General features: G+C 35.5%; 1 long non-coding RNA gene across 1 annotated transcript; it reads left to right on the top strand.

The window, feature by feature from the left end:
* Window positions 1-355: 355 nt before the first annotated feature.
* On the top strand, window positions 356-8,766 carry LOC121083814. The gene is made up of 2 exons (XR_005826490.1): window positions 356-3,430; window positions 8,197-8,766. It is a non-coding gene; the product is annotated as an uncharacterized LOC121083814 (long non-coding RNA).
* The last annotated feature ends 2,026 nt before the right edge of the window (window positions 8,767-10,792 follow it).

The raw sequence follows: 10,792 nt of genomic DNA, 5'->3' as shown, positions 1-10,792 counted from the left end.
TCTCAGCAATTGACAGAAATACTATTATAAGGCATCCTAAGAGGTCTTTTTTTACAATATACTTCCATCATGAAATATAAAGAAATAAATGGGGGAGGCCTGTAGAGGTAATGAAGTGAAATTATGACTTCCTGAAGTCTGCTATAGTTTATATAATATCATGGGAAATTATGACATTAAATAGTAAGGAAAAATTAATTGCAGAGAATTTGAAATTTTGGAAACAGAGATGCTTTGGACCATGGTATCAGCACACTTTCTACAAATATATTTTAAAGAAACATAATCTGTAATGTGTAACAATAGCTTTTTTGAAATTAAACTATTGCAATAGTTGCAAAATGCCAAACACCTTGTAAGAATTAAACTTCTAAATATCATGGTTAACTCCAGCCATTAGTCTGAGCTGAGTTGCAAAAATGCTATGCATGCTAATTATAGTTACTGTGAAATCCGTGGCCTTCGTATTAGTTGTAATTTCTTTACACTGTTTGTCAGAGAAATGAGAACATGGCTGTGGGCGTACTCAGCCAGTATCTGAAAGTACATTGTTCTGGTGTTTTATTTTTTTCAGTGTCTTTCAATACTGAATCAAAGTAAAAATTTTGGTCTTCATCTTTAAAGGAGTTTCTGTGATTGGTTGAAGTTTTCCAGAAGATCAGATGTTCTTATTTTACATAACTATAATGTCAAAGGAACTACCATTATCAAAAGAAGAAATGTGGGTGCAGTAAAAAGAGGTTTTTCAATAGCAACTCACTTCTTTTAGAGATGTTCAAGATGGCCTTTGAACACCCTAACAACAAAATTTAAAACCTTTTCATCAGACCAGTCTTCCCTTAATAACTTTGCCAAACTCTCATATTTATCAAACTAAACTCCATAGCAAAATCCCTGTAGAGTGCAGGAAAGGCAGAAAGAAGATCATGAGATTAATCTTTCTAATATTTGTGTGATAGGGATAAGTAAGAGCTTTGAAAGCATTCAATCAAAAGTGTAGTGAGGTAAAGTGTAATATAGGACCTGTGCACATAATAAATTGAGGTCTTAAGTATCAATGTTAACAACAGAGAGCAGTAGGAAGGAGTGTGTGGGGAAGCCTCAGTATAATCATTAGTAAGACTTTGTTCCTTTTGTGCCTTTTATGATTTTTTTCTTCATATTCTTTGTTCTTGCAAGACAGAAGAAGTAGCACTGGAATATGTATAGGCTGTCATTAAAGACTGACACACAAACTTCTCTTTTACTAGATAAAGCCATCTTTTTCCAAGATATCTTTATGTGGAGAGATTTTGAGTTTGAAAAGAAACACTATAAAATACCAAATGTCAACACTGTACCTGAAAAGCAACAGACCTGAAAATCTTAGGGAAGATTTAAAGGAAAGATCACAATAAACTTGGCAGGAGAAGGAATAGGAGTAGGGAGAGGAGTGTCACACTTTCATAATGAGGAAAAGACCTTAAGCTTTTGAGAAGAGGTTGAAGCAGAAAAAAAGTTTCTGCAGTTCCAAATCAAAAGTCTGAAAAATTTAATCTATTCATTTCACTGAGGCCTTGTTATAAACATTTGTGGAAGTTAAAGTTATACCACTCTAAGCTTTCCATTTTGGGTTGTTTTGGTTCAGGTTATCCACAGTTTTGGAGGCTCTACTGTGAGTCCTAGTCTGTATGGAGCACATATTGCTTTGAAGAATGTTGCCACTTCTCTGGTCATTGTCTGTTCAAGGAGAAACACAGCTGTTTTCTGTAGCTTTTTAAAATGCAATCTTTTATAACCTTTTTTTCATGTTAGGATACGTGTATACGCATCTTGCACATTTTAAGAGTCCTCAGCTCAGGGTAAGAACAGAAATATGACTTCAGAGAAGCAAATTTTTGAAGATTGCAATGCCTGTCTACAATCAAAGGAATAATTAGTTAATAAAAACGCAAAATATAAACTTAGCTGCTATACAGTTAGTAGAGTATTAACAAAAAGACCTCAACACTTTGGAAGAAAGCATTGCTTTTCGAGCATGACAGTAACCCCCCTTGTGTTACTGCTTAATTGCAACTTTTCTTGTCAAATAAATAATTTTAGAATACTGTAATTGCCTAGAACAATTTATTTCCATTACATCTTCTATGATACCAGTCTTCATTGTAACATCATACTTTAACCACTTTTTAAAATTTAGTACACTTTTAGAAATTTCTTGCAAGAGAAAATGTATTCGAAAATGGCACTTTTCTCCATTTTGGTTTTGTGGTCACTCATCCGATTTCCAACAGCATTGCATTTCCTAGTTCCAGTGCTGCTTTATGAACATTGTGTTTGGTGAAAGCCTAGGTTGTTATTAGGTGTTTAATTCAGGGCTTTAGTATGATAATATAACAGGCACATGATTTGCCGATTGTAACTTGTTAGACATCTTCTCCAGCTTAAGATTTAGCCTTTTGAAAAGGTGCATGAAAGTTATTACTGAGTTCAGTTTTATTATTGCTGAAATTGAAGTTCTCACTGCAGCAGGCCAAACTGACTATTATTATCGTTATTATTATTTATACTGGCAAACTGTAATTATTTGTACTGGGAAAATAAAATGATAACAGATACTGAAAATTTTACTTGGAAGAAATCCAGAACAGATATCATTGTCATTAATATATGCAGATCTTCAGTGAAGAAAAAAAGGGAATGTTGATTTCTGAGGCTGAAAGTACTTAATTAAAAAAAAAGCACTTAAAGCACGTTACATATAAGCATTGTGTAGTTACATATAGAAGCATATGGGATTCTTATTTAATGTTTCCAAACAATAGTTTAGGTAAGAAGTCTTGAGTTATGTTAAATAAAATCTTCTTTCATATTATTTCAATATATTTTGTTTGCCACTGCAGAAGCTGTGTAATCGTGCATTCCATTCTTTGAAAGCTGTGCTGAGACTTCCAAGCAGAAAGTCATGCTTATTTCAGTGATTGTTCTCTTCTGACATTGTAATGATTGTGTACTTGGCTGTTGCTATTGTATTTCCATTAGTCTAACACCAGGCAACTGCAGTTTCATAAATGATGACATTTACAGGTATTTTTCTCTAACAGTTAAAATAATGTGAATCCAAATCAGAGGAAGTTCACATTGAATCATGGTCCAGATCTTGCTTTTAAATCATGTTTCCTATTCTCACACAGAACATTACAATAATTAGTTTCCTGTTATTTAAAAAATTTGGTCCCAGTAAAAGGATCAGTGTTTATTAAAGCATAGTGTAATCATTACTGACATTTCAAGTCTGTTATATATGTTTGAATATTTTATATTTCCATGGCAGATCAGTGGCTTACAACTGGAAGGTTGCAGTTTTGATGGAAATCGACTTTCAGAAAATCTGCATGATTCTCCCAGTGTGTCATCTGTTCTCCCTTGTTACATGGCCTGGATTCCACAGGTACTAAATTATTAAAAGCCCTAAACTTTCAAGACCCTTAATTTGCCTTTTTCTGTGTAGTAGCATTTCAGTATGATATTGCTGACCTGTTTTCCTCCTCATTTCAAAATAAAACCCCCTGTCTTTAATAGGAAAAGCAGTTACTACTTTTATGCAAAACAAACTTACTATCATTTTCTCAATATTTGTTAGCTACTATTGTTTAGGTTAAAACAAGGGCTTTATTTCACTCGTACTTTTCCTTCCCTGTCTTTTAAAAAACATTAACGTATTTTCAAAAGTTTATTTAGTAAATGTATACATGAGTTTGGGAGTTTCTTCCTAGAATATATTTTTTTCACATTTTAAACATTAAATTTAAATGCAACAGCAATAAAAGGATAGCAAACATAATGTGATCTGTACACAAAGGAGGCCTTTCCCCTACTTACACTAATTTAAAAAAACGCCAACGCTTGCAGAACTATGTAAGATGAAAGTGAAGTAATCTGAACAGTACAAGTTCTTACTGCTTCTCTCTCAAATTATAATAGCAATCTCTGAAAAATAAAGGAAAAAGTTGCATAGAACTTATCCAAGAGTGCGTATGAATTACAAATTCATATGCTTACAGTCTTATAGCTAAAAGAAAGGTTATGGTAGAGTTCATCTCATCTAAATTTAGCTGTCTAAAAGTTTTACCTGGTATGACTTAGTTGCCTTAGCTCCTTCTTTGGTCTCAGTAAAAGATAGGCATCTCAGGAAGTCCACCCCATCATAAGGTAACTGGGATAAATGTCTGTCTAGATGTGGCTCTAGAGAAAGCCTAGACCTCTAACTCTGCGACAGACAGGTGAGAAAACCCCCCCCCATACAGATTTTACACCAAAAATCAAGTGTAAATGTAGACAATGAGAAACAGGTGTGGATGCAGTTTTCCCCACTTCTTTATCACAATAAATCTCAAATTATTGGTATATAAAAAATGAAAAATAATGTCACCTTTTATCCTGTCCTGTAGACATTAACTCATCAAGAAAATGAATTTATTAATCGCAGGAGTTTGTGATTTGGCAACCTAGAGAACTCTGCAGAGTTCTTTTGAGAAGGCTAGATTTGGTTCGAAGAATGTTAAAATGTTCACTGGACCCAAGTAGTTGAAATTTCAGTTAGAATTGAGTTTATTTATTATAATGAATTATGGCAATCATGAGATCTGTGGTATATTGTGATAGATGTTGTGCAAGGATTGCTAACACACTACTGTATCACTCCCCCCCCCCTCCCCCCCCATTTTTATTTGTAGCACTGGAAGTATAGCATTATATTATAGTGCAGCATTAGGAGTATAGTGGTCAAGATTAAGGCTTTGAACACCCAAGTAAATACTAACTGGCATCTGTACTACTGCTCCCAGCTTTGATAGTTAAGAAAATACTGCAAATAAATAAATAAATAAACCCCACCACCAAACCACTGCAAAATGTATTACAAAGTTGACCAGTGAGATTTTTTTCCAGCTCTTTAGTATTTTACAAGATTTGTTTTGTTCAGAGAAATAATTTCTAGTTTACTTGAAAAGTGATGCATGCGATAAACACTGAATTGCCAAACATCTTTAATATATAGACTCAGTGGTGGGTGGGGAAGGATGGTAATATACACAGTTTTACATGGTAGCACCAAATGCTTATCTTACACACACTGAAAATCAGGACTGCTAAGTAATCCTCTCTTCGCCCTGAAAAACTTTCATCATGTGTTAGAGACAAAACAGATTCTTAAGCGTTTTTTCTGAATGAGTCTATGTTCTTCACATTTCAAAGGTAAGATCCGCAAGTTATATGTGACATCAGCAGAGAGCTTTATAAAACATAGAAGTGAGATAGTTCAATGATCAGGGAATTAAACTTCTTCCAATTAACTTCATATTTGAAATGAATAGCAACTGAAATCTTTGTGTTGGAAAAAATATAATTATTTTCAAATGCAAACTAAAACTTGTCAGCTGCCCAGATTTAAAATATATATTATCTCTAAGGAGAGCATTTCTGAATTTTTCTGCTCTTAAGTTGTTTTGCTATGAGCTTCACTGTAAAAATTGACCAAAATCAAACGCTGTACTCAGAAAGCAAGGCAGAGTCGGGACATTATGCACTTCCCTTATCTCATTCTCCTCTCCTTAGGAGAAGAGTGCATCAAGTAGAACATATTATCTTATGATTCTCAGGTTTTTAATTTGTTTTCTTTTCCCCACAAATATCTCTTAGGAAATCTAGTGAGCAGAAATCTGTATATTTATAATGCAATGCTTTGACGTCATTTTCAACCAAAGTAAAATAAAAATGAATTCTTATGTGTGTGTCTGTCTGTCTATGTGTCTGTGTGTGCGTGCAGGGGGAAACCAACCCAAAAAATCCTAGCCTACAGGATTTCTCTGAGAACCCCCTCAAAATGCTGCAGTGCTCAAACTGGAGTATTTTGAGCTACTAACATGATGCTTATTCTCATTAACCTGTGAAGAACCTTTACAGTTTTGATCCACTGATAGATCCCAAGCTGTGAAGGATGTCACTAAGGGGGGTGGAGCTGTGTGCGAGGCAGTCTAGGCAAAGAGAGTTTTTGGACAGTACGCAAGCCAAGGACATAAGGATTTGTGGTTCAAAAAGACTTCCACAGAATGGTTTTAACCCTGAAATAATGTGATTCCTTAAAGCATCAGTGGGGTTGGGAAAGATGTGAGAACAGCTAATTTGACCCAAAAAGGTGTAAAAAGAGGTCCTTGAAAGCAAACTGGCCAACTTTTGGCCTCTCAGCTTTGGCAAAACTTAAATTCTCTGACTGACAGTTCCCTTACAGATTGGCCAGCATTTTGTCTTCTTCAGTAGGGTTAACCAAGGGATAATAAATATAATCCTTCTGAGAACAGCTGAGTTCTGATGACATACTTGTGATTATTAAGTTGTTCTATACAACTTGTAGAGTGCACAGGCCTTCTGCAAGGATTTAAACAGTGATGGTCAAAAGACATGGGAAGCTGATTTTCAAAAGGAACAACAAAATTCTTCAGAAATGGCTTACACTTGATATTACAAGGCAAAGTGCTTGAAACAGTTATTGTTTGCATGTTCCCTTTTTCCTGTTTTCAGTTATTTTCTAATATTGAAGCTTCCCTAACTCACATTTGATGTGATTTGCATTAAAAAGACCCCTGTTTTTGTTTCAAATTCCTTTCTGACAAGTGAGCTGGTTTGTTACTTGTTTCATGAAAATCTTCTGACATTTTCCTCTTGAGAGAAAGGGATATTTTGAGTGTGACAGAAAACATGCTTAAAATAAATCAATTGAATCAAACCCCAAATTATTTACACTAAATAAATACATCATGGGTTGAAACCCAAATTACCTGCTCTAAGAAGTCTAGACTGAGTCTGAGCTCAGTTCTATAGCCATACATAGGGACAATGCCCTGTGCAAAGCCCTAGAAGGGAGCTACGTCCAAGGCACGCACTGTAGTACAGAGAGGAGCGATTACTGTTCTCAGGCTAGAGCATTGCTTGCCCATCAGGATAGGGACTGAGTGGTAAAACCATGGTTCCAACCAAGGGCCTTCCCTGAGCAGCGTTTACAATGCAATTGTAATTTGTAGTAGTAGTACTGCTAATACTGTGCAGTAGAAAGGTACATGTGTAGAAAAATACAAACTAAATTAATTCAGCTGAAAGTTCAAAGCACTCAGTTCAAATCTGAATGCTTAAAGTTAACTTGAGAATTTCCTATTTAAGCACTTAATGGAAATGTCCTGTTTTCCAGAAGGGGCAAAGAAACCCAGTTGGGACTGTGATCAGTATTAGTATAAAAGGCATATAAAAACAATAATTAAAAAAAAAAAAAAACAAACATCAAAAAATCATCAAACCTACTTATTTGTTTACTAATAATATAGCTTTTTACATATGATTGCATGTCTTGAAGTGCTAGAAGTATATGGGAAGTATTAGGGAACTGGGGCTTTTTAAGTCCTGGTCTAACTAAATTGTGGTTAATGCTGAGTTCCTCTTAATATCCTGCATTAAGGGGGGACCCTGTGAGGCTCTAATGTACGGTATAGTAGCTTTCTCTGTATCAGAGAACAATTTTAATATTTGGAGTCACCTACGTTAGAAATCACTGTTTAAATCCATAAAGTAGCCTGGTAAGTGTGGGGTAAGATTTTTTTTCTTTGGCGTGGTTCCTGCAGTACCCCACTTGCCAGTATCCCAGACGCAGGTTGCAGCTGGGGCTGCGGCACAGGAGGAGCAGCAGGGTCGTGCGGCAGGGATGGAGGAGATGCGGCAGCAGGGCGTGCTGAGCACTGCCTGCCCCAGGGCTCCAGCCTGCCCCTGCGGTACAGGTCACTTCTCCTCTCTGGGAACTGTTCAGCACTTCCCTTGCCCCTGGTTTGCAGAAGCTTTTGACATGTAGTTTTGGGGGGGTTTAGCTGAATGAAGGTTTTGGTGTGTAGTTCATAGGATCACCCCTATTATATAGTGTCTTGTGTTTTCAGTTTAACAAACTGGAGGGAAAAAGTAGAGGCTTAGTTATGGAGTAATATAACAAATTTTCTGAAGTCTGCTTTGTTAGTAATCCGTCTTCTTTGTAGCCTGGGCCAAGGGTTACCTGTTCAAGCATGCAGTGTCTAAACTGTGTCTTAGGATCTACCTTCAGATACCGTATCACTGGAGATTATTCCTTCCTCATGCTTCATTTTCTGTTTAAGTGATAACGAAGTACTTGTTTGTTGGCAGAGCGCATATGGTCCATATTCTCCAGAGGAATGCATATCGTTACCAGTCTACGCTAGCATGGAGAGAGATCGTGTGGTGACAAATATTGATGTACCTTGTGGAGGAAACCAAGACCAGTGGATCCAACGTGGTGCTGCTTTATTTTTAAAAAATCAGTAACTTGAAACTGCATTAAATTAACTCTTGAAGTTAACCATTTCAACATCTCGGTTGTTTCTTATTAAAAGAAAACTTTAGATTCTTTCCTTAAACGTTTTTAAAAAAACCAGTTTATAAATTCCCATTTATTTTTTTAAGATATATAAAATTAATTCTATTTGAATAGACCTTCATAGTATCTTTGTGGGATATTGTAAAAGTTAACATGGCACTATTCAGCAAACTGTTGCTTTAGATTGTAAAGTGCTGTATTTCTTTCTCAAAATTGCTGAAATCTCTTCTGTTTTGCCCATAAATATTGAGTATAAAATCAAAGTCAGTGCTTTTTCTTTATTCGGTTAGTTTCGTTATCCTTTTTGAACTGTTGTTCTTATGCCTCTATTACTTAATAAAATAAAATGATAAAACTTACTTGTTGTAATTGAAATTGAATGTTTTACTTGAATATAAAAACCATGATAAATATTTCAGTCTGTTTTAATGATGTCTTACTTGTAATCATATTTCTTTGTATTTCTTTTCAATAATAGGAGCTTCATAAACTTAATGTGAGGTTACAAGTTCAGATAGACTACCATCATGGCTGTTATCTAGAAGTTACTGACAAAAAAATTTTATGAAACTGTACTGAATTCCAGTAAGAATGTGCACATAAATGCCGGAGATAGACAATTCTTTAAACAAATGTAAATGGGTTTCACCCAGTTGTTAAGTGATTAACAAAGAGATATAACAATGCTTTTGGTCTGTGATGTGAAATGACCCCTGGAGTCTTATTCTTAGTGCAGGATACTCAAGTTAGATTTCACTGATTCATGATGTATCATGTTGGGATGCTGCTGTAGCTTTGGCGTGCAGTTAAGACTCCCAAAAGAAGCAGGAAACCCAAAATCCAGCAGGAAGCATCATTACTGAAGAATAGTGAAGTCTCAGCATAAGAACTGAAAATGTTTAATTTTGAACGGCAATTACAGAGTCACCTCATTGAGATATTTTTAAAAGCCTAAAGAATAAAAACACTTTCTTGGTGTGCTTAGAAAGCAAAATAAATGTCTTGGCTGTGATATCTTGGATAGATTTTATGTTTATTTTAAAGTAGTATTTAAATTAAGGCTATATTTCGCTTGCTTGCTATTTTTCACGGGTGGTTTGAGAGAGGGAGAAGGAAAGCAGAGAAAAGATTAGCCACATCCTCCGGGTTAGCATCCTGAAGGAAGTCTTTTCCTCTGTTCCACTATATTGTTCATCCCTTAAACCTGGTCTTATGTCTTCTATTTGGAAAGTTTCCCATTTCAGTTTTTCTTCTAATAGAAAGATGTTCTAAAATAATTGATACGAATGCACGTACATTTTTCAAATTGAATCCTATCTAAAGGCAGAATAGAGATACTGGATACTTTTCAGATAATTGTCTCATCTTTCTTGATACATGAAGAATAAAAATGTAGCAAATTTGGAAAACAGTTGTCTGTGAAGAAATTTTGGAAGAAAATGGCAAAGTTTCAACAGAACAGAAAGCATTCGTATAAATGCATGTACAAGTTCTGTGAGGATAAAAAGCATGACTTTTCCAGAGAAAGTAATCTGTCATGCTAGGTTTTCTTGTTAAGACAACACTGGAAGAGGAAACAAGTTTTACTGAGGGCAACTGTGCTTTCAATTCCCTTAGCCACATTTTAAAGACCATGTTGCAACCTTCCCTTTTGGATCCAGCATGCTTCCATAAAGCAGATTGCCTTTTAGCTTCTGTATTTCTCACAACTGAGGGATCTACTGGCTGCTACTATTCCAGCTTCTTTTTTGCGGACAGGTAGAGAAATACAGATATTCAGATAACTACCTTAGGGCAAAAATGTCTGGAAAATAGATATCGTGTTTTAACCTATCTTGCATAGAAAGTAGAAACCAGAAAGGTAGCAGGAGGGTTTGACCGGTCTTGCTTGTTACGGGAAATAAAAATCTACTGTAATGGGTTGTAGAAACCCTGACATAAAACACTAGTAGAATGTTGTAAGGATTTTCATGTTTTGATATGGATAGGTTTTTTTTCCTGTCCTGATTGTAAGCTTCAAAGATGCCTTCCATCCTGCCAAGTGTAAATATGAATATTATTTAGAGCCACTGGTTTCAAGTCTCTTCTTTTTATATATTTAGTCAGGAAGTCTTTACTGGTTCTATTAATATACAGATACTGACTTTATCACAAAACGCAGATATAACAGACTCCTCCAGACCTACCACACTATCTTTATTTCTATTTCAGGGTCAGGAACTGATTCGATTTCTTACTAATAACTTCTCTATATCCTAATCTTAAATCAGAACTGGCCTGTCTCTGCTGTGGAGGTTTATTACCTCTTGTATCTGTCACCTCCTACTGCCTCCCGTACAGAATTGCAGAATATTTCTCAGCTCTCACCATCAAGAGTTTTGCCTT

Source organism: Falco naumanni, chromosome 2 (genome assembly GCF_017639655.2).
Source record: "Falco naumanni isolate bFalNau1 chromosome 2, bFalNau1.pat, whole genome shotgun sequence".
Classification (NCBI taxonomy): Eukaryota; Metazoa; Chordata; class Aves; order Falconiformes; family Falconidae; genus Falco; species Falco naumanni.
This window is presented reverse-complemented; position numbering and strand designations above follow the sequence as displayed.